The sequence below is a fragment of the Pleurodeles waltl genome, chromosome 4_2, assembly GCF_031143425.1.
Source record: "Pleurodeles waltl isolate 20211129_DDA chromosome 4_2, aPleWal1.hap1.20221129, whole genome shotgun sequence".
NCBI classification, from domain to species: domain Eukaryota; kingdom Metazoa; phylum Chordata; class Amphibia; order Caudata; family Salamandridae; genus Pleurodeles; species Pleurodeles waltl.
Genome location: NC_090443.1, coordinates 809,726,291 through 809,747,318, shown reverse-complemented (window position 1 = coordinate 809,747,318; position 21,028 = coordinate 809,726,291). Strand labels below are relative to the sequence as shown.

Below are 21,028 nucleotides of genomic sequence, written 5' to 3'. Positions count from 1 at the left end.
ACGGTCTCAATACTGTTGGCTATCAAGGAGCCACAACCGTCAGTGGAGGCGAACATACGAGAACTGAGTTTGGACATAATCCTTCTCAGGCAGGATTTGAGGAATATAGTTGATATTGAGTATAAACAAGGTATGATCATGGTACAGAAAACCATCTTGTCCTCTATGGGTTGGAGCAGCTTGTAGATATCTTTCCTTATCCACAGTAGATACTACCTGAGCTTCGTGTGTTAATCACGCTCAGAAGGATAACACTTTAACAAATTTCTCACTGAAGCTTTCGTACTACAGGAATATGTTTATATATACGCTTGTTTCAAGAAACCTACATTTGTTATGTTCTGTTTACACTAGTTGTCTTCTAGAGAACCTCTTTAGGGTCCTCTGCACACTACAACACAGTTTCACATTGTTAGTCTTGTGTCTGTGCACACTCATTACTAAGTTACATATGTTGAGTTGCAATTGTTTCTGTATACCTGATCAAAGCTGAAATACCTATCTAGGTGTACCTTCACAAACTCCTATAAACTATTTCATCACATGCCATTATAGTCTTTATGTATGTTAGTTGAAGCTTAGCACTCTAGTCAACCGGTTACTGCGCTTTTTTTATCAGAAGTGTCAAATGGTCTGTATCAAGTGCGTACTAAACTTCAGATGCTGATGCAATATGTCTTCTTATGTCTTTATTCATTAGGTACTCACTGCTACAGTGTCGATGCTTGCTGAAAATAGGAACCCAAGTCTTCCAAGGTGAGTGTTGTCACCAGGCATGGGAAAGCAGCGCTTCTAGTATGTTGAGCCATGACTGCCTAGTGTAAAATAAAACTAAACACTTGGGATAACATATAAAATCTAACATGTGTTTCACTGCAAAAATAGCCACTTTTAGAAAGTGTGCATTTTCTTGCTTAACCATTCTGTGCCTCTGCCTGAATACATGTCTGCGTCAGGATAACAGTAGGGCTGTTGGTGTATTCTCTCTAGACAGTCACACAAAGGGAGCTGAGGCTTGCCCTGCATATCTTGATGGGTCTTCCGAAGCTAGAGTGGTGGGAGGAGCTGACATTTGCATCTGAACACGGCTGTGCCTGTCCTTAACAAAGCAGTTTCCAACCCCCTGGAGTGTGTCTTTGGCCAGAGCAGGAAAGGTAGGGTTGTGTGCACTACAAAGACTTTCCTTTGAAGTTTGCCTACTTCAAAGGCAGAAATTGGTATAAGTACTGGACCTCTGACCCCACAAAGTTAGAATCCTTCTGGACTGAGGACATTCTGCTAGGAAGAAGAAGAGCTGGATGCTGTAGGAGGGACTGCCACTCTGCATGTTGCTTTGCTGTGCTGGCCTGCTGCTTGCAGCTTCTGTCCTGGAAGTGAAAGGACTGGACTTTGCTTTATACATCCTGCTTCCAAAGGTTCTCCAAGGACTTGGACTGAGCTTGCCTCTTGTTAAGAAGTCTCAGGGACATCAAAGACTTCATCTGTCAGCACCTGGGTTCTCTTGCTGGGAGTACTGACTTGCCAAGTGGTGCCAAATTCAGTTCCTGGACCCTTGGACGTGAGTTCTGGTGTGACCAAGAAGAAACAAGCACATCGACTCCAGAGCGACTTCGGATCTGGAGCAGCTCTCTGACTCTGTGCCGTTGCCTGTACCGGAGCCGTGGTCCCCACTGAGTGCATCGTTGGATGCCACAGGCCCAACGCTGTTGCAGCGCCTCCGAAGTTATGCCACAGCATTAGTCCAGAGTGCTGTGGCATTGACATCTGTGACACCCGACTCTGCTGCAGCTCTTGTGGCCTGTGGTGTGATCGTAAGAGCACAAAGTTGATGCCTCATGTCTTGACTTGCTGAATTCATCGACCCTGCATTGTCATAAGGAACTGACGCCTTGCCACCGATGCCGCATCATCTCCCCTGCAACCGTAAGGAACAGACGCCTCACCTCCCCTGCCTAGTATTAAGGAACCAGCGCCTCACCTCCCCGATAGCAGTGAGGAACCAACGCTGCACCGGCTCCAGCATCATCGGTATATAGTGAGACAATATGCTCCATGTTTGTCACCTTCATTCCCCAACCCTGGAGAGTCTGCTGGAGTCTACATGCTGATGGCTCTATTGCCATAGTAAAGATCAGGAGGGACAGGGTCTCATACCCTGTTGCAAGAAAATCACCTCTGAGACGTATTGTCCTGTCCGGACTCTTGCATGCAGGTTTGTATAGAGTATTTTAACCCATCTAATGTAGTGCGGTCCAAATCCTGGTCAGGCCATCATCGCCATTTATATTCCAAACCGTACAGAAATAAATGCTTGTTCAATGTCTAAAAAAGCCAAGGCGTACAGATTTTCCTGCAGTCCTGGTGAATGTAGGACATGCGCTAAACGTAGCAGGTTGCACAGAGTATTACTGTGTGGGATAAAACCAGAGTGATCATTATGGATCAATCTGGGCATTTACATCAGTAGGGGCTGTGCCAAGACATGGCTAATAATGTTAAGGTCAACATTCAACATGGAGATGGGCCTATAAGAACCCAACTCCAGGGGTCCTTGTGGGGTTTCAGGATCTCCGTTATTAAAGCTTCACTCATCGACCTCGGGCGCTCGCCTTTATCAAGTACCTTAGCATATACCTCCAATAACCTGTCTGACAAGGGTTGAGGAAAACCTCTATAAAACACAGCTGGGTGTCCGTCACTTCCCGGTGACTTAGCTGGCTTTAAAGCCTTTACTGTCCAAAGTAACTCCTAATTGGTGATCAGGGCCTCCAACGTCTCCCTTTCCCCCATTTCCAAGCACTGCAATGGGAGGTTCTCTAGGTAGGGGGCCAGAACCTGTGTCTGTTCATCGCGGTGTGGGGCTCTGTATACTTCCCGCAGGTGTACCTCAAATGCCGGGTGGACCTCTGCCCCTCCCCCCCTGGGTCCCTTATATGAGTATTGGCAATGGTGTGATTCAGTCTTAATTAGGTGCACTAGCATTCCACCTGTCTTATCTCCCTCTAGCTCTTGACTTCTGTGGACCCCCACTTTATCATTAGAGGAGCCCGGGGACCCCCACCGAATAATTACTGGAATCCAGGGACCCCCCACTGAGTCATTACTGAAAGCTGGGGCCCTAATCTGGTCATAATATTTAATTATTTAAGAAGTCACATACCCCCTGAGAAGCGATTGCGGACCCCCAGGGGTCACCGGACCACAAGTTGGGAACCACTGCTCTAGATACCAACATCTCTGCACTGTATGTTTAGTGTATGTCTCTAGTTGATCCCACAGTTCACACAACTTTTGCCTTTGTGTATCCCAGTGTTTCAAAACTAAGGGATCCAAGGGAAGGAGGTCCCACAGCCTCTTTTGTTCCCTTTCCTGGTGGGAGAGGTATGTTATTAGAGAGCTTAACTTATTAAAGCATGTATGACTCCAGTAGACCACACAGTAAGGGGCTGATTATCAGGTTACTCCAGCTGGGTTTTAAAACATAGCTTTGCCATAATTGTCTTGAGGATGCCTTTATTCCTCTCTACTTTACCAGTTGATTCTTGGTGATATACGCAATGGAAGTGCTGATCTATCACTAAAGCTCTGCAAATCTTCTGCATTACATTTGAGATGAAGTGTGTTCCTTGTCACTTGATAATCAATTTGGGATCCCAAAATGGAGATTCAAGTCCCTCTGTAAGTGCTTTGCAACTGTCATGGTGTCTGATCTTGCACATGGTTCAGCTTCCACCCACCCTGAAATCATGCAGACTATCACCAGGACATATTAGTATTGTGCTTATCTCAGCATCCGGATACAATCCATCTGCAGATGCGCAAAGGGGCCCCAAGGTAGAGGGTAGAGCAGCTTGGAGTGGTCTTTCCAGCATAACAGGTCTACAGGTGACACACAAGTGACAATGATTTTGGGCCACAGAAGAAAGAAGGGTGCATACCAGTGGATTGCTGTGCCATGTAACACCCCATCCATATCATCATGGGCTGCTCCATCATATAACTGTGCAAGTTTGAGGAGTGGAAAATTCAGTGCAACCACATACCCAGTGCTGTCTCTCCATGCTCCCCAGAGTGCCTTTCACATTTCTATGTGATCCAAAACTCTTTCACACTTTCAGAGTCTTGCACCTGTAACAGAGTGAAATCTTTCAGAGAACGCAAATGAATAAATCAGGATGTGCAATATACATTGCAACATTGACTTTTCCAACAGCTTTTAAAGTGCCTTTCAGACAATGCAGCTTTGTTTGTGCATAATCAGGGACCCTAATGCCTGTGAATAAGTCAGAACTTGTTTTATTTGTGCAAAAGCATTTTTGGTGTCTTTTGACAACTGTAAGGGGTCTGGAATGATCTTGCATAGACTTTTCTTTTGCGGTGTAGCCAAAAAGCTAGAGTATCCAGCCATACCTAGAAAGGTATGTACCTGGGAAGCAGTCATGGGTTGGGGCAACTTACGAATGGCTTTAACAGGTTTGGGCGAGGGATGGCATTTGTTGGCAGGAATTTCATGACAAGGTACTGTAATAGGGCAGACACAACTGTAGTTTCTCCTTTGAAGCATTGTGTCACTTTTTAGTCAATTTGAGGAGGGGTAGATCGAGTCCGCCTTTGGAATTTTGAGTAAATTGATTAAATTCTGGTGAGTCAGCAAATCCTGCCATATTTGACATCATATTGGAGAAATTCCTCATCCATTGTCCCAGTTGGCCAAAAGCAAAACAAGAGTCTTCCACTCCTGGGGCTTCATCATTACCTCAACCATTTTCCATTTCCACTATCCTGCGCTTTCCTCCCTTCGCCTCCTCCTTGTGCTCCCCTGTTAAGGGACTCCAACCCCCCCGCCTTCCTGTTACCAACTACTGCATAGTTTGTAATTTCAGCAACATTCAGTAACAATCCCTGCACAATAGCAGCACCTATGGCTCCCGGACTCATCTCCGTCAGCCAGGCAATCCGTGAGCGTCTTTTCAAACACTTCCTCAAGCCTGTCTAAGTAATCTGCTGGAATGTTGCCTTTATTCCTCTTAAAATTCAAGACCTTATTCCAATTTATTTTCACTGGGCACACATTAGCAACCACATTCAACAGTGCATGCTTTGCAGCATTAAAACATTCATTATTGCCACTCAGTTTTCACTAACTGATCTAATACTTCGCTGGGCAACACCAACCTCATCAGTTGATTTGCATCTGCCCTATTGAATTTGCACACTTCAAATGTGCTTTGTAGTTCTCAATAATTTGGTATTTCCTAATGTAAGGGGACTGCTTCTTCATGCTACCCGTTAGTGGAAGGAGAGTGTCAGTGTCAAATGGGGAGGGATCCTCATCACCAGCATCATTAGATTGAAGAGGGAAAGTGTCTGCTGTCTGTCTTAGGCTTTCTCTAGTAATTGTGGGGTGCTCCTTCAGAGGATTCTAAGCCCCACGGGAACATATCAAACTCATGCTGCGGGTGATCTACAGTAGTGGAATCGGCATCATTGTGTCACTCCCATCTCTTCATAGTGAGTTTACTGTCAGTCGCATTGCAGCGCTTGCATGCATGTTGCCTCCGTGTGCTGCATTCGCCACTGGTCCAGCAGGCACTGTTTCATTGCCTGGTGCCTTTGCAGCTGCATCCCTGGCCTCATTGTCCAGAAAACCCTCTTGCCTCAAATCCTCTGTCTTTTTCAGCTTCTCTTGCAGTTCAGAGATCTGGGGGAATAGATAAGGAGGAGGCGAAGCAGCTTCAGTGTACTTTTCATACCACGGACTTGAGATTCATGTTTTCGTTTATGGACCCCCCCCATTCTATTTCAAAGACAGTGGCCATTGCTCCAGGTCTATCCTATTTTTAGGATCCTTTATTTTTTTCTGTAAATTCCCTAATCTCACTACCTTATTCAGGAAACTCTGTACATTCCCCAAAGTGAGTCTCACCCACTCTTTTGAATACCTGCACGTGGCTTGGTCAGTCTTGTGGTGCATAGTATGGGCAGGAATCCCTTTTGGTGGGTGCGCATGAGGTTTAGGATTTCTGGCTCCCATTATGATTTCCTGTTGTTCATGCGAGGAACAAGAAGGGTCTGCCAGCAGCTTATCCCATGGAGGGGGTTTACAGGAAATGGGAAACAGAGTAAGGTATCCCTCAGTTATTTTTCTAACTGATTTCATGGAGGAGGGGGAGGTATCATACACTCACACCCAAAGATCTCCTTGCATTTGGATAAGCTTATGTTGAACGCCCAGAGGGGCTATTGAAGGGGCAGGGGTGGCTAGGTCATAGGGTCTCGTTCTGTCACAGAGTCATCCTTCAGGGGTCTGTGCTTCGGGTCCCAAAGCTCCTGCTTATCTTCCCACTTTCCCTAAAGTATGGACTCCCACACACATTTTCTGTCGATGGGCTCTTTCCATTCCTACCTACCCAACCAATTTATTATCTCCTCATCTCCTACCCAGACAACACCCTTTTGTTAAAATTCCACAGATTTCTGACAAACACAAAACAATTCAGGCCATGATGAGTGTGGTTAAACATTAGCTAAATTTGGTTTCATTTGCTTATGCTGTGTGGCAGAATCGCCCGGTCTAGTGCTGGGCCGTGCTCCCCCCTCATCTCCTTGTAGAAACGTATCACTTACCTCTGGCACATTGGTTCTTTATGCGGAGTCCGACTCTAAGGCTCTTCTGTTTACCTAACATAGACAGTTTCCAGTATACAATGCACCAGACTGTAAAAGAAAACACAACCCTTGGGAAAGCCTAAAAAGTCTAAGATGTGTTTAATGCATAAATAGCCAATATGGAACATATGATGCTCAATTCCACACATTCAGTGCTCATTTTATACTGTTTTTTTCTCAATACAAGTGAATGGAGAGACTAGCATTTGATCAATGCTGCAACTAACTGATACTAAATAATGAGCAGGTGTCAAGATTTCCTCTTGAGAAATAATGTGAGAAGCTCTTGAAGAACAGATACTGAAAGCACAAAGCAGCCCCGACTTCATGGTTTCTAGAATTCTCGCTTGGTGGTGCCAAGACTTAGAAAGAAACTATGATTAATACAGAGTGCAGTAGATGTGCAATTGTACAACACTAAATAAAATGACTTGAGTACACAGGAAATACATGTAACTTAACAAACATACTAGGATTTTAGTGGTCTGCAGGCTGTCAGAAAAACCACATAATTCAGTAATAACAAGTATCAGTACATGTTAAGGCATGCATATATATTCACATTTAGTAATACATGTAAAGGCAGTAAGGCACGAAAACACGTACTTCTAATTTCTCACTAGCAAGACCGTCATAATCTGGGTCTGGTTTATATAACCCCAGTTCTCAAGATGGTCGTTGAGATTGCATTCTTTTGTGTCTCGTTATCTTGTCATGAGCCTGAATGGCAACACTGCCACTCCCGTTATTATCAATAGCATTTCCTTAAACCTGAGCAATAAACGTTCATTCAGTTGCTAAGCATGAGTACATTGCAGCCAGCTTCCCCCTCCATAATCCTAATTCTGAGGTCCACTATTTCCATTTGGGCTTCTGGAAAGTCTAAACTGATGTGGCCATGACAGCTGGCTCCTCTTGGGCTGTCTTAATAGGTAGGACATTGGTTTTGTGATGATGTAGGAGGAGTGGAGGTGGGAAACTGGGCTGTTAATGTTCCTCATGGAATATCTCAAGGTGCTTCAGAGAGTCCCTATTTCAATGCCCTTATTGACCAGAGTTTAAATAGGCACAATTTCCTGGTAGGATGAACTCTCCCCTACCAAATCCCTGGCCCTTCTCACCTCATTGTCCTCCTCTGAATCTCATGCTAGCTGCCTGCTGAAATGATTCCATCTGGATAGAAATTAATTTCGTTTTTGGTGAGTCTTTCTTTCTCTGAGCTACTATGCAATGATTAGTCTGTGAGGCCAATTCTGACAGGTTTTTATTCTCTCACCCCTCACAAATATTTTGCAATTGTTCTTTTACTTTTGGCAATAATCCCCATCAAAAGCAGCACACCTATCCTCGGTGGAAGTACCAGTAGCATTTATAATACCAGAATGGTCAACGATGTCTTTTAAGTGATCCAAATAATCTGCTGGGGATTCTCCTATATTTTATTTACATTTGTTAATTTTCATCTAATATATTTTATTGGAGCACACCTATGTTAATGAGTCACCTTTCCCTGACTGTTACTAACGTGGCAGCATATCTAGTGGTCTGCTGCTGCCAACTAGCTTTGGATGGGAGTCATCTTAAGTCCTCATTGGAAAGTATAACTCTCAATAACTGGTTGATATCAATCCGTTTGAGACTATAGTACTCAAAGATTGGCTGTAGTTGCTCTGTAAACTGATGAGGTTTTTCTCTGATCTTAGGGAACTATTTTGATGTACTGGAAAGATCGGATTGGCACCATGATGCATGAACTCTAACCTTTCCCTCATCTCTTGGGGGGCCTGGTTACTGTTTCAATGGTAGTAGTGCATTTGGTAGATCATTAAAGGTGCCATCACTGTTGACATAATCACTCAGGGAGGGTGCCCATCTCCTAGACCTCCCTGTGCTCTTCCTTTGGAGTTTGTCACTCTGTATCTTCTAATACCACAGACCCAACCTGTCCCTACCCAGTATTTCCCATGACTTTATTATCTAACTGATGTATTTGTCCCAAACAAGTATAGTAATGAAAAAGATCATAATTTATACCAATAATTACAAAGAAAACTCTGTCTTTCCTTTGGTCGACCTTCACTCGAACTGCAGCTCCAGTCCAACACCAGCTGTCACTCCCAGTCAGGTTGTTGTGATTCTCAGATAAAATACCAAGATTGTTGAATAAAACCTCAGCGTTCAGCTTTTTCTTGAGTCTGTGCGTGTGTTTATTAAAAGCTGTGAATCACAAGAACACTGAGCAGAGGATCCCCGACGGTAGGCAGAACATATATTTTCAAACCCAATTTAAGACATTTCTAGAATCCGTCACGTGCTTGTTCGTTTCTAGTGAGTAGGTGCAGGGATGAGCTCATGGGAGCAAGAGAGACCGAGAGCAATCTGTGTTCAGAAGTATTAAAATATGGACGACGTTTCTATGAGCAAAACAGATTTAAATATCAGTGCTCCTCACTTCGGCTACAATAGCAGAAATACGTGTTAACAGATCTTAGCATTACTAAGAAAACATTCAAGGCTGTCATAAATTACATTAATTAAGTGGTGGGTTGGGCAGTTCACATTAATCTGACACTATTCTTCCCTAAACTCTGCTCTTTTCAGAATTTCGAGTTATTTCTATACTTGTACTCCTTACACAAGAACAAACTGGGACTTCGTTTCCGCTGAGGCCTTCAGAGTGACCTTTTTGAGCAGTCAAAGTTTTATTTGGCATTTGACCTCAGATCTTTGCGGAAGGTAAAGGAAGACGAAAACAAGATAATTTAGATGCACAAATGTGTCTAAAAATAAATATTTTGGTGTGGAATACGATCGTCATTTGAGGGAAAAACAAAGAGGAAAAAAGAAGCCATACTTCATCTAACTTTGGACTTTAAACATGCCCCCGCATATTCCAGCCACCGCAAATTCGATTAGGCGGGTTTCTTGCTTGCTTATTTATTTATTTGTTTGTTTGTTTATTTAACTATTACATCAATGCCAAAAACTTTTACTTGTAAGACACTCGTACAACAAAAGACAACACTGCATTTCTTACATCAGCTCAAATACAACAGTTTAAAAAGACATTTCAGTAAACATTCTGAAGAACAATTAACCTGAATACATATAATGGATTAAAAAACTACGTGTAATATTTATGCTTTCAACTTCTGCTGAAAGCAATTAAAAGCTGTTACATGGCGAAGTTTTCTTTGATTTTTCCATTGACTTTGCAAGTTATTGTTTGCACTTTGGCCCTGTCTGTGTAAAAAATAAATAAAAAAATAAATTTAAAAAAAGCATATGACCGAAAGAAGCATCACATCCAGAATAAGGTATTCAATCATTCCATGTTGAACAGTATGTGAGGTGTAAAATAACAATCCAGTCTATATAAAGATATCGACAACAGTTTGAGTAGTACTGGCTGATCTTTATATACAATAAAGCTAGACCAAATCCTATTCCAAAGTTGTATGGACCAATTTACATTCATTTAATTGCCCCACATGATCCCTATTTTGGATTTGTCCGTACGGACACCTGTAAACCTCTGAGTCTTATAAATAAAAGATACTCTTGGAACAGCACCACTTTGAACAAAAGCACGGAATATACTATGCCCTTACTTTTCACATATGCAGTGTGATCAAGAACGACATCAATAGTGGAGATCAATTCAGCATATTGCTCCAAAAAGAAATAGATTAATGTTCTACATGAAAATGAAAGAACGACAAAGTACTATTTTTGACAATTTGATTGACCCACAGAACTACCTTTGCTCTCCAGTTGGACCAATTTTATACTTATTATATTTATTTTTATCATGCCAAATAAGTCAATCTAAAACTTTCTGGTTTTCTGACATCCTTGAAAAATCAAAATACAAAACATGTTCATTTAAGATGAGCGACAATGTGGTCTGTGAGCCATATATGAAACGAGACAAAGGGGAAATAATCTCCTTTTATATATTAGCCCAACTAGGGTTTATTTGGGTGTCCTCCTAAGAAACACAAACCCATGTTTGCTTTAAACAAAAAAGCTAATTAAGGTGTATAAAAATCTGGACGGTTTTTCCCCTCCCTCATTAACCTGATAATTGTCAGTCTGGTTAATGAAATTCAAGAACGTTAGTGTCCTATGTCTTGAAAACTGAGAATATGTAGCCCACAGACACTTTGGGGGTTATTCTAACTTTGGAGGAGTGTTAATCCGTCCCAAAAGTGACGGTAAAGTGACGGATATACCACCAGCCGTATTACGAGTTCCATAGGATATAATGGACTCGTAATACGGCTGGTGGTAAATCCGTCACTTTTCCATCACTTTTGGGACGGATTAACACCTCCTCCAAAGTTAGAATAACCCCCTTTATCTTGAAATGTGCTAGGTTAACATTAACAAAGAAAGTTTTTTAATTTGATGACTCCCTGAAAGTCCAAGCTTATGGTACATTCATGGGGAGTGCCTTATCCTCAAGTATAGTGGGCCTATATGTACATCATTTTAAGAGAAACTTCATTATGTGCAACTCCAATCCATTTAGAGCCCCCATAAAACTCTGGAAGAGGTACATAGATGATGTGCTCGTAATATGGGAAGGTGACCAGGAATTGAAAACCCCTTTCTTTCCATGTCCGAATAACTGTGACTCACATCTGAAGTCAACAAGGTATTCCTCTTCTTTGATGTGACAATTTTCCCAGAACAAGGAGGTTTGTGTTCAGATATGTATCATAAGCCAATGGAAAAGAACAATTTATTAAAGTTTGGCAGTTTCTATCGCATACCGTTGAGGGAAAATCTTCTGTATAGACAGTTCTTGCAGCTGAGAAGAAACTGTACGAAGATTGAGGACTTCAAGTGACAGCAGGCAGAGCTACTCTCTGCAATACTCATGAACAAGATTATCCAGATAAAATTATTCAAAGGACAAAGAAAAGAGCAAGAAGCTAAATACGGACGGCCTCTTGGAAGCCATACCCAGGGAGGAGCAGGACAGAGATTGATCTGTGTCACTACGTATAATACAGCATCCAACCAACCAGATCAAGAATAAGAACTGGCATATCTTGAACATGGGAATTTCGTTCTTTCAACAAACAGTGTTCACACACAAGAGGGGATAGCTCACTGACACCTTAGTACATTCCAAGGACGAGGACATAAAATGAAAACAATCTTGACACCATGGGGGTCATTCTGACTCCCGCCGGGCGCGGTCACTGTGCGCCCGGCGGGAGCCGCCAAAATACCGTACCGCGGTCGGAAGACCGCGGCGGGTATTTTGAGTTTTCCCCTGGGCTGGCGGGCGGCCTTCAAAAGGCCGCCCGCCAGCCCAGGGGAAAACGACCTTCCCACCATGAAGCCGGCTCGTAATCGAGCCGGCGGAGTGGGAAGGTGCGACGGGTGCTACTGCACCCGTCGCGTATTTCACTGTCTGCTATGCAGACAGTGAAATACAAGCGGGCCCTCTTATGGGGGCCCCTGCAGTGCCCATGCCATTGGCATGGGCACTGCAGGGGCCCCCAGGGGCCCCGCGACACCCCCTACCGCCATCCTGTTCCTGGCGGCCGAACCGCCAGGAACAGGATGGCGGTAGGGGGTGTCAGAATCCCCAAGGCGGCGCAGCATGCTGCGCCGCCTTGGAGGATTCTGACGGGCAGCGGAAAACCGGCGGGAGACCGCCGGTTTTCCTGCACTGACCGCGGCCAAAGCGCCGCGGTCAGAATGCCCTAAGGGGCACCGCCAGGCTGTTGGCGGTGCTCCCGTGGTCGGTGGCCCTGGCGGCCACCGGACGCCAGGGTCAGAATGACCCCCCTAGTCTGTTAGGCCTCCCAAACGTAACAGGCCATTTGCATGTGGACACTGCAGTGTATGCAATCTAACAACCCATAATGAGATTGGATTTGGGGCTTAAAACGCGATGGATCTGGAGAATACACATCAATTGCAATTCAGCACAGGTGATATACATGATTACCTGCCCCTGCAAAGTCTGAGACATAGGGATGACTTGCAGAAAAGTTAAAACTGCACCTGCTTTGGGACTCTGCCTTGTCGCTGACAGTGCCCCTCGTGCCCTAGAGTCCTCGGCCCTCAGTATCTGACCTCCTTGATCCTCCCTGATCCTCCCTGATCCTCCTGAGTCCCCCTCCCCCACCCTGGCCAGGCCCCTAGCAGCACCGACAAACAAGCAGGGCCTGGCAGAGGGAGGAGGGCTGGTCGAGCCCCTCTACGTATGGCACTAGGCAAGTTCGGTGACTGCACCCAGTCACAGCAAAGGGCGTGCCCCAGCATCTGCGGAAGCGCCCCCCTTAGGGTGGGTGCGGCTTGCGGACGGCTGGTGAGCCCCACTTGTCATTCAGCAACATCATCAGCAGCAGCACAAGCGTCGAGATCTCCATACTCTTCAGCCTTCTTCTGACTCTACCTCAGCGGAGTCAGGTGCTCTCATGAGTGACAGCATAACAGCCAACTGACAACTTCCCCAAGCCTCCACTCTCACTTCCATTACCACAATCACCCCACTAGCGGGAAATTAAGGGTGTTATAGGAGGCAAAAAAGGGAAGGAAGTGTTGGGAAGAAATCACATGACCATGTGGTCCGGCAAAACAAGGAAGACACTCCCCAACAAAATCGCTATGGGAAAAAGGAAGAGGAGAACACAAGCTCAGGACTGCGACCATGAGGCCCAGATTGTCTCACCCCTGATTGAGATTGAGTCAGACCCATTCCAAGGAGGTCCAGAAGAGCAACCTCATGCTGGGCATAGTCTGGAACCGAGATACAGTCTGGAACAATCCAAAAAACGTTGCGTCACCAATTTCCAACTGAAAATCTACACCAAATTCTCATTTTTAAAAACAGCAGACCTGGCCTGGTCTCCAATAGCAACGACACACAGGGGCTACAGTCACCACTAATTCCATCGATTTTCACTCATACAGCAGAAACCATCCTATCAAGAAACAACTCTGTCACAACGAGGGATTTCTCAAGCCCAATCTCTGCTCAATCTCGCGCAGCTAGCACAATCTCGACACCTCTGGGGCAATCTGCCATACTCGCCAGGGCAGATGTGCACAAGGAGCCCAGACGGACTCCAGCAAAGCCATGGTGGACTTCCCCCCCCAACAATGTGCGGCCCACCAAATTCACCTGGCGCTACATGGACTGAAAGCGGCACAGCCTGACTTTGAGAAGAAGGTGGGACAGCTGTCTACAGATGTTTTGGCCTTTCCTCTGAAGGCCTCTGACGATAACTGCCTGGAAAGTACATCAAAAGATGGACCTCCGGGCCCCTCCCCTTCACCTCCCTCAGTAAAAATGATATCAGAGGGGCTCCACACGGGAGCGGATGCAGAAACCCTATCTTACCTAAACACACAGGAGTGGGAAGATATGCTTGTTGCATATTCTCAAGACTCCCCTTCTGTCACTAGACTCACCCCAGAGCCTAGCCAGCCAATGAACAACCAGGCCGTTCCACTTCCAAGCCAACCGTCTCCCAATGACGGTGCAAGGATCAGAGCAAGCATGAACACTAGCGCCACATCAACAACTTGACAGGACCCTGCCTCAAACCGTCTCAATCCGCACATGGATGGCACCTGGGCCTCCCTGCTCAACACCTTGCAGCTCCTAGTCGAAGCACTCCACTACCAATCGGACAAAATGGACATTCAGGTAACCCTACTCAACACCTTGGCTGTATTCATAGCAGGTATTGACGAGAATTTAGGCGCCCCTCTTTATGCAACCACAAGAAAACTCCACAAACTTCTCTACAAGCTGCCTATGTGGCCCCATAATTGACCAACCTCTGTGCATCTCTAAAAAAGGGAGTCTCCAACCAGCATCCACACTTGCATCTCTCTCCTAGCCCAAACATTCTACTCGAGGGAAAGACTCACTTGGACTCACTCGAGACCACACCCATCGGCCTGGGATCAAAAAGCGATGACAGAGCAAAAGGTCCCTTCCAGGAGACTCCAGTGATCGCAAACTCCAACAGTAACCACACCGTCACCTTCAAGGGACATACTCTTATCTGGCAGCCCTAGGGACAGCAATGCCACGATGAAACTCAACGCCAAGCAGAGATGCACTCAACAGAGGAAAGGCCGCAAGAAGTGTATCGCAGGGATCGGAGCAATCCCAGATGCAGCACCTAAACTAACAATACCTGACATCTGGGCCTCCGAAGAAGTTATGTTCTCTAGGTCACCTGCCCTAACAATAATCTTGGCGGTCCCATCCTTGAACTTGGCCACAAAGCAGAAGAACGCTGCCAAAAACAACCACCCCTGGTCCGTAGGAGGGACGGGCAACACCGGGGAAGTCTGACTGCACCTTCTGGAAGTCACGGTCAATCCACACAAGTAACTTCCTCCACATAAGTAACTTCCACATCCCCTCTCTGGCCCAGCCAACGGCTCCTCGTCCTCAGGCCCGAGAGCATCTATTACGCTTCCTAGCCTCACATATCACACACAAGCAGAAAACTTTACAATCAGCAGGACTAACAGTTGTTGGAACCAGGGAGAAGACCCCGCCCCAGGGTCCCTTCGGCATCCTCTGCAGAAATTCAAGACTTCACCAGATTCGGCCACCACCAACTCATTAATTTTTCACCCTCATTATAAATCCAAAAGATCTGGCGACATTCTGAACAGGGGGAACATTCTTCGGGTACTCTCACATATCCCCTACACAAGCGGCCTCAATTCAGCTGATCTTCTAGCAGTTGAATTTCTCCATCCAACTAACACCACCGCTCCCGAACCCACTAAAGCCACATGGAAGACAAGCCTTATTGCCCAAACAATCCTAGGAGAAAGTACAACCTTCGAACGCTGGGGTATCAGTATTACCACGTACTGTGAGGTTGGCTACCAAACTCCCCTGCTATCACCGGATCCCATTTTAGAACCAGGCCCCCAGAGCCGGGAAACATGCTCCGTACCCAGGAGTGCTCGGGCTAATCTCCGGTAAACTCAAGTTCCCCCAGGACTGCTAGAGGGGAATCTTGGCCCCAAAAAATCCATCACCTCAGTCAACCTCTTCTCAGACAATGAAGACTTAAGGTGGTTTTCAAAAACAATCAACAACTGCAATAGGCAAGGGTGACAAACCTTAGATAAAAAGATGGGCTTTACATCTATAAAGGAGACCCTCTATATGTGCTCATGGAATGTCAACAGCCTCCTCTCCAAAGTACAGGACTCTGGGGGTCATTCTGACCCTGGCTGTCGGCGGTGAAGCGGCGGTAAGACCGCCAACAGGCTGGCGGTCTTTTTTCATGTATTCTGACCATGGCGGTTACCGCCATGGTCAGCCGCCGCTTCACCGTTCCGACCGCCACGGCGGTAACGACCGCCGGGCTGGAGACCTGGGTCTCCAGCCCGGCGGTCGTCACATACCGCCGGCGGTATTCCAACCCGCCTGACCCCGGCTTACCGCCATGGATTTCATGCGGTTGGGGACCGCCATGCAAACCATGGCGGTAAGCACTATCAGTGCCAGGGAATCCCTTCCCTGGCACTGATAGGGGTCTCCCCCACCCAGACTCCCTCCCCTACCCCCCCCACCACCCCTGCCACCCCCAAAAGGTTGCAGGACCCCCGTCCCCCACCCCGATCCCCAACATATACACACACATACACACATACAGGCACGCATTCATGCACATACACACACCCCCCGCATTCATGCACGCATTCATGCACATACACACACCCCCCCGCATTCATGCACGCATTCATGCACATACACACACCCCCCCGCATTCATGCACGCATTCACACTCCCCCTCAATATACGCACACTGCCATGCACGCACACAACTCACAACATCCCCCCACCCCCCTTCCCTAGCGGACGATCACCTTACCTGTTCCTGGTGATCCTCCGGGAGGGAACGGGCAGCTCCGCCGACACCGCCACGCCAACAGAACACCGCCACAGCGAATCACAGGTCGTGATTCGCTGGGCGGTGTTCTGTTGGCGTGGAGGTGGAGCTACCTCCACTTCCCCGCCTGCCGCCAGTATGGCTGTTGGCGGCTCTTCGTCCGGAAACGGGCGGAGCGCTGCCAACAGTCAGAATGGCCCATGCGGAAGACCGCCAGCACTGGCGGTCTTCCGTACGGTGGTCCCTCGGCGGTCTATTGAAAAGACCGCCGAGGTCGGAATGACCCCCTCTGATTTTATTCAATACATCAGCACCTTTGACATCATATTAATGCAGGAAACCTGGCTGGAGGAACCATTTCACTTGCAGGGCTATATGTGTTTCATTACCCCTGCAATCAGGATAGCGAAGTATGGGCATCTGCAAGGTGGCCTTGGCCACCTATGTCTCCTTAGCACTATCGGCTAGAGTCACCCCTTTGCATTCCACCTGCTACTCCATCAATACGGTGTCAATTGCTGCTACAACAAGTGCATCCGCAGCAGAGATATTTCTTGTAAACACCTACCTTCACCCTAAAACTAAACTCAGTGAAGCCAATAATTTAGTGGCTCTCCTCGAGAACTTCATACGCAGCGGTGTCATAGCTGATGCGGCCGACATCATCGTCTCAGGCGACTTCAATCTACACCTACTAGGATCCTTAATAGATGAAGTTACAACTGCTCTTTCAAGCGCCTGGGACCTCCCCACACAAGGGGCTAACAAACATAGCCGTCCAACAAAGATCAGCAGGATGCTGCTCAATGGCTTAGAACTGTTACAGCCAAGAGCACTGAATGGCAGATTTACTGAAGACTTGCCTCTGGCATGTTTCAACAATAGCATCCACCACAATTGACTACACATTCGTTTCTCTTCCACTATTCAAGCACGTAGCCTCTTTTCAGCTAGGCAACAGATGCAAGAGTGACCAATGGCCACAGGAAGTATCCATCAAACTGGGGATAGCCAAAATGGAGAAAACGAACATTGCACAAATCACCACTTTTATCACAAATTGCAAGCGTGTCAAATGTGGGCAATCAAACATTGACCAACTCATCAAAACAGCAACGGATCTCGCACTCGAACTAGAAACAACTAACGATAGCGAAGTGCAGAAATGGGAACAACTCCCAACGAGGCTTTGCGGAATGTTTGCGGTACCAATTACAAACAGCAGCAGCAACTCACCTGGCGCAAGCCCACAGGACAGCACTGCGAGATGCAAAGAGAAAAATCAACTCCAGCATAAGGCGACTCCATGGTAGCCCGGGTAATCCAGAATTTCTGACATACCTAAGGCACCACAAACAGGAACTGGAAAAGCTAAAATGGGCTATCTTTAGGAGCTGCAATGAAGACTTGTGGGCCAGGCTACATTCGGATGCAAGGAGTAACAACAGCGTATGCTTCTGGCGCACAATATGTAACCTCACACGCCCATACCATGGTGCCATTACATCGCATATACTTGAAACTGTCTGGGCCAAATATCTCGGACTGCATTTCAATGGACCAATATCAGTTAGCATGGTCACACAAAGCATGATTACACCAGTAAGTCTTCCTCTACACAGGCCTGCACCAAAGACTACGCATTCATTACTCACTGATTCTGTCACTATACATAAGCAGCTGCCCAAGGGCTGGAAAGATGGCACCCCGGGACCTAATGGCCTCCTGCCTGCAGTCTTCAAGCACAATAGACCCTTCTGGGAAAAGATTCTTGAACCCCTCTACCTGGAAATAGGTCTGACAGGAACTATCCTGCAGTCCTGGGAGGGGTCCATAATCTCCCCCATCTATAAAACAGGGGACAGGTCGCTTCCCAATAACTATAGTCTGATTGCCCTAATTGACAACGACGCAAAGTACTTTGCAGGCCTGTTACTGGATCATCTGCTGGCATGGGCTACCGAAAAGGAAATAATCCCTACGATTCTCCAAACATACTGGCACCATCACGAACATCACGGCCATTGCCCTCTTAAGTGACAAAGCAAAAACACTGAAACGTCAGCTCCACCTATGCTTTGTTGACTTCAAAGCGGCATTCGACCAGGAACTGGTTGTGGAAGAAGCTTGAAACCTGGGGGCTTCCCCATCCCCTTCTACGCCTAATAATAGCTTCCACCCAGACACATGGATCCAGATAAAATTAGGCACAGGCACTTATCTCTCAAGGCGGATCCCTACCACCAAAGGCCTAAAACAGGGCTGCGTTCTGGCATCCACACTGTTCAATCTATATCTAGCAGACTTAGCGGGTGCACTCACCCTTACAAACTCGCACCCTCCAAAATTGGGGAACTCGAGCTACCATGCCTCATGTGCGCCGAAGATCTCGTACTACTCAGCCACATGGAGGTAGGCCTTCAGAGACTACTCAACGCCACTCAGCTCTACACAGCTACGAATGCCTTGATAACAAACTTTGGCAAAACACGCACACTGTCAAAGCCATCCGCGAGAGCCTGTTTGTGGGGTGAGACACGACTGGTCCACACCGATAATTACAAATATCTTGGAGTCACTGTTGACAAATCGGGGAGCTTTGTGCATCAAAGGAAAAGCTTAATGGGAAAAAGTCTAGCCATAGCACTCTCACTAAAAAGACTAAAAACCCTTCTGAATGGGCCCTCATACACCCCCCTCTTAAAAGTGCTAAAGGCCAAGCTCCTCCCCACTATAACATACAGGAGGGAAGCACAAAAAGGCAGGGACTCTGATATCTTAAATCGTTCAGGGAGCAAAGCTTACCGGACGATCTTTAACATCCCCAGATTCACCTCCCCTGCCCAAATGAGATTGGAGTTTGGTCTGCTGAACCAATCTCTGGCTCGACCTTTCGCCTACATAACCTTTTGGAGCAAAGCCCGCGGTGCCTCCCCTGCCACTCTCAACTATCATTTGTCGCAAGAGCTTGAATGTAAGAACACCTCCCCATTCAGAATTCACTTAGATGACTCTCTTAAGAAGACCGGACTAACGGACTTGTGAAGGACCTCAATCTCACACAATGCCTTTAAGAAAGCAGCTAGGAAAACACTTAGGCTCCAGTCACTACTGGAGTACAAAGCAGCCTTCTCACTGAGGTCTCACGCCTGGATGACCCTGCACACCTACACGTCTTTGACACCACAGCCATACGTAGGCCAGGGCTTCTTGAAACGAACAAAGGTCGACTTCTTAAAGTACCAACTTGGTCTCCTACCACTTGCCTTATATGCAGCCCCCTGGTTGAGGGACGTAACCAACTCTATCTGCCGCCTGTGCGGTGAGGACACGGAAGATCTTCTCCACGTCCTTTGTTCATAAATCATCTTGCACTAGAACGAAAAGCCCTACTGAAGAGCAAATTTAATGAAAAAGGCATACGGACACAGAGACAAGCAGTAATGGCGTGCTTTGCACCTGGTGACCTACAGTTGAATTCTGCCTTGGTAAAGTTTCTTCTGCAGGTGTCACAAAAGCAGGAGTTAAACAAGCAGCACTGCCCTCCTGACGATCTAAAAGAGGCGGACAGGCTTAATGCCTGACAATGGACTACAATGGCATTAAGCACACACTGGAGCAATGCAAAACTTTTAAATAGCAACACTTAACCATCATTTAAAGTGAGCTCCTATGGAGCCGAACAGAAATTACTAACAATTATTTTTTTTTTAACCTTTTTATTAAGTGCTTATCTATTTTTATTTTTTGTGTTATGGTTTTAAGTAACTAAACAATAAATCTCTCTCTCTCTCTGAATCTCCGATCATTGTACTAACCTGTAGTGCGAACAGAACATCACCATACAGTAGAAAACTTGAAATGGGTTGTGATTGGACAACTTGATTGCATGACAAAAAACTTGAAAACGTGCTGTTTGCTAAAGTGCAATGCTGGATTTATAGACCCAGAGGGATGGGAGGAACTATGATATCTGGTGGACTTCATTTAATAACACATACACATCAGGACTTTCCAGACCACTGCAATGGAGAGTACCTATTGGGAATCTTATCTATAAACTAGAAGTGCATCGAGTACCAAAACATCATGGCATTTGTAACTTCAATATCACCTAGCCACTTTCTCACCGGTAAAACTAATATGGGAATACAAATCAAAAATAACCATCTGCCCTTCTGACTATACTTGTAACTTTCTAAACGTCAAATAGTTTCATTGGGTACCCTTCATTGCTTGATGTATGTAATCATAATGTCAAACAGGATGAGATCCCAGATAACCTGGGACAGTTGTTCGGCCCTTCCTTTACCTTCAATGTTGACAAATAGTTACTGAGTATATTCTGTCAGCTATCTTCCACATGGTGCAGCGTACAATGTCACTGCACAGGCATATGCGCACCATGTGATGCTGAGAGGAATCTCCCACCCACCCCCCCCACTTTAGTGTGTGAC

The 21,028-nt window shown here is 46.2% G+C and overlaps 1 protein-coding gene across 2 annotated transcripts in view; it reads left to right on the top strand.

The window, feature by feature from the left end:
* Positions 1-21,028, top strand: part of MIER1 (MIER1 transcriptional regulator) — a 346,656-nt gene that overhangs the window by 30,739 nt on the left and 294,889 nt on the right. For both annotated transcript variants that reach the window (XM_069232476.1, XM_069232475.1), the window contains exon 2: positions 701-756. The gene's annotated coding sequence lies outside the window, so the exon portion shown is untranslated. The remainder of the gene's footprint in view (positions 1-700; positions 757-21,028) is intronic.